Genomic DNA, 4,097 nt, shown 5'->3' with positions numbered 1-4,097 from the left:
TCACCGGAGAAAGAAACGTGGCCACCCTCCTCCACTCATCGATAGATCAAATCAAGGTAAGGACCATAAATCTAACTTGGGACTGGCGCAACAGTATTGTTACATACTTGCAGGATGGCGTACTCCTAGATGATAAAAAAGAAGCAGAGAAGCTTCGGATGCAAGCAGCTAGGTACAACATCATTCATAACGACCTATACAAAAGTACGTATGGAGGCCCCTGGCGAAATTCTTAGGCCCGAATCAGACACGGCGCATCCTTAAAGAAGTCCACGAGGGCCAATACGGAGCTCATTCCGGCAATTGAGCTCTGTTAAGATGTCTCATACGGGCAGGATACTACTGGCCCACCATGAAAAAAGAGGCCGCAGACTTCGCAAAAAAATGAGAGCAATACCAAAAATACGCCCCAATGATCCACCAAGTGGGCGAGCACCTCCACTTAGTCACTTCCCCTTGGTCGTTCATCAAGTGGGGAATGGACATCGTCGGCCCCTCCATGCGGGGCGAGGTAACGTACGATTTCTTTTGGTTTTAACTGACTATTTTATAAAATGGGTAGAAGCAGGAGCATTCGCCCAAATACGCAAATAGGAAGTGATCGCCTTCATATAGAAAAACATTGTGTGTCGATTCGGCCTCCCCAAAGAGATCAGTTGCGACAACTGACCCCAATTTACAGGAAAAAGGTCGCCGAATTTTTGAGAGGTGGGATATCGAAAGAATACTCTTAACACTGTATCACCCCGCGGGCAACGGGCAAGCGAAATCCTCTAATAAATTAATACTGAACATCATGAAGAAAAAGCTCGAAGACGCCAAGGGATTATGGCTGGAGTTACTACCAGAAGTACTTTGGGCCTACCGAACAACGCCGAAGATGAGCACGGGAGAGACGCCCTAGTCATTAGTCTATGGGACTGATGCAGTAATACCAGTCGAAGTCGAAGAGCCCAGTTTGAGATATTCCCATGAGAGCGGTCCGAGGAACGACGAAAGCAGAAGGCAAGAGCTCGACGAAGCTGAAGAACGGAGAGATATGGCCTACATAAGGATGATCGTCCAAAAGCAACAGGTAGAACGCTATATAACAAAAAGTCAAAGGTCAGAACACTCAAAGTTGGGGACTACGTGCTCAAAGCCAAAACACAAGCAAGCAAAGACCCGCAGGAAGGCAAATTGGGAATAAACAGGGACGTCCCATACAAAATCACGGCAACAACAAACAAAGGTTCATTCAGACTAGAAACAATGGAAGGAAAACTACTACCAAACAACTGGCATGTCGCCCACCTCAAGTACTTCAACTTTTAAGAAAGAGCGTTCTCCAAGTCTTACTCTTTTTCCCTCATTTGAGTTTTGTCCTAATTAGGTTTCTCGAGGAGGTTTTTAATGAGACGACAAAGGGGACACTTAGAGTTGAAGTGCGAACGGACGGTCAGTTCATTGCCCAACCTCTCAATACTTCTCCAGGTCGACCAATGAAGAGACTAAGTAGATTCGGACTGGAATGCCATCCCAGAAAATATATAAATTCCTCCAATATATATGAACATAAGCATAAATGCATGAAGTTTGCCCATATTTTTTTCACACAGCCAAAGCAACGTTGCCTCAATACCTACTCGGCCCCCGGCCATAACTGAACAAAAGTTACGTTCAACCTCATTCGAATTAACGCCTATTCGTCCCTCGGCCATAATTAACTAAGCACAGTTTACATTCGATCTCGTTCGAATTAACACCTACTGGCCCTCGGCCATGATCAAAATTGAGTTCTGTTTCGACCTCGTTTAACACACATGAACCAAGTTTTTTACAACTAAAGCGACCAAACAGCAAAACAACAGAAAGAGGCATACAAACCCGAATAGAAAGAAAAGAGTCAGGTAAGAGCAATGAAAATGGCATTTCATACTCAAAACATACTCTTTACAAAGGCTAGAAAGATGCCCACAAAAATATGTACAAAGTTTACAAGCAAAAAAAAGAAAAACAACTACTCGCCGCCTAACCCAGCAGCGCCATCTCCACCCGTCTCTCCGCCATCGGGATACTCGTCCTCATACCAGGCATCCTGTTCAATCCAATCGACACCCACATCCTCCTCTTCCTCACCGGCCTCTGGTGTAGCAGGGTCATAGCCACAAGCGACCCGAGCTCTACGCACCTTAGCACGAACATCCTCGAAGTCGGCCTCAAAAACTTTCCCCATCGTCATCAAATCTCTAAGTATATCCAGTTGGGCCTCGGTGTGAATCAACATCTCACACAAATCCCGCAGAATACCAGGAAAAGCAGAAGTGTGAGAAGAGGACGGCTAAGCCAATAATTGTGCCTTATCAACCTCGAGAACGACAACTTGGTCACCAAGGCTCGAAACCTCTTTCTCAAGATCCCCTATCCGCTCATCGAGTCTCTTTTCTCTAAGCTTGGCCGTCTTCAAATCACTCTCCCGCTCATATCGAAGAACACGGATTACGGCCTCCAAAGCCTCCACTTTTGTCGAAGCCGCCAACCGAGTCAATTCATTCTTCTCCATATCCGTTGTCTTCTCGGCGACCTTGCCATTCAGAGCATTCGCCTTGATTAGACATTCTTCGAGCTCGGCCCGCAATGAAACCACTTGGGCCTGAAGTTCTAAACATTGGGCCCCAACTCCCTTGCTCACCTCGAGCTCTTCTTCTTTGTCCCTCAACGCCCCTTCAAGGACGCTGCACTTGCCGATGACTCTCATCAACTCGTCATCTTTCTATTTTATCTCGTGTCGGATTGCCTGAAAATTGCCACTCTCGCCAAACCGCCTGTAGATCTTGCGGTGCTTGTTGCTGTATTCATGGTACTTCCGCTCCATCTTTCCAAAAATGGTTTTACGCCTCTCCTCTCGGCGGGCACTCTCGATCTCCAGAATAATGGTCTAAAAAGAAAAAGAGAGAAAGGAAGAAAACCAAAGTCAAACAAAAAGTAAGAATGGAGCACGAAGCACAGAAATTGAAAAGGTTGGAAAAGCTTACCCTAAGGGTGAGGCCGGCTATACCCCTCGACAGGGCAGCATCATTCAGCTCCTCAAGAATTTTTCCCTCTACGTCGGAGCAGAGGGGACCTAAGAAAGGGACCACATCCTCCGTGTTCACCAGTAGGTCCTGATCCATGGGGACCACAATGGTACGAGTGGACCCTTCCAACCTTACTTCAACGCGAGTAAACCCATCGCTCAGCATCCGCACCTCATCGGCGTCAAAATCGGAGCCCGTATTGTAGCCGTCTTCAGCAACACCCTTATCTCTCCCATCGGTGAACGAGGTAGGAACGTCAGCCGGCCTCGAAAACGACGGCTCATCTCGAAGCACAGTACCCGTAACTTCTACAGGTGGCCCACCAACTCCAACCTCGGTATTGTGGAAAGGTACGCCTTCCACGGCCCTCGCTGATAGCGGGACTTCCGATGGAAGATCTATATCATCTTCAAGCATGATGAAGTCCGGCTCGCGATCACCCCTTGTAGAATCTACGGCTCAGATTGTCCCATCCCCGACGTCCACCGACCTCCTTTTACGAGAGATCAAACCCTCCTCGCTCGGTGATGACTCTTCATCTATTAAATGAAGCAAGGGAGAGGCTGGAGTTTCTGGTGCTGATGCAGTCGATGATCGAGCCGACCTAGCCGCAATAGGAGGAAGAATGGAAGTGTACAACCGGGCAGGCCTGGCCACAGTCACAACAGGAGCGGACTCCGTTATAGTATTCCTCTTACGAAACGTAGGAGCAGGGACCCTCGGCCTTCTCGAGGATCCCTAGGCTGAATAAAAAAAAGAAGGTTAAATGGTTGGTCCCCACAAAATAATAAGAAGCAAGCGACCGGAAGGCCACGACAATATAGATTTAAATGGGTAAACTTACCGATCATAGAAGGCGCGGGCCCGAACTTCTTGAGGAAGGACGACCATTCGCGAATCTCCGTTGTATGAGGGAGGACCTGACTAACCCAATCGTGAATGTCTTCGACCAAAGAAGGGGGTGCGGTCTCGGCTACACAAAGAGAGAACAAAATGTCAGTACGACTGAAATTAGCGGAACCAACACTTAATATTAAAAAA

This window comes from Nicotiana attenuata, unplaced genomic scaffold, assembly GCF_001879085.1.
Source record: "Nicotiana attenuata strain UT unplaced genomic scaffold, NIATTr2, whole genome shotgun sequence".
Taxonomy (NCBI): Eukaryota; Viridiplantae; Streptophyta; class Magnoliopsida; order Solanales; family Solanaceae; genus Nicotiana; species Nicotiana attenuata.
This window is presented reverse-complemented; position numbering follows the sequence as displayed.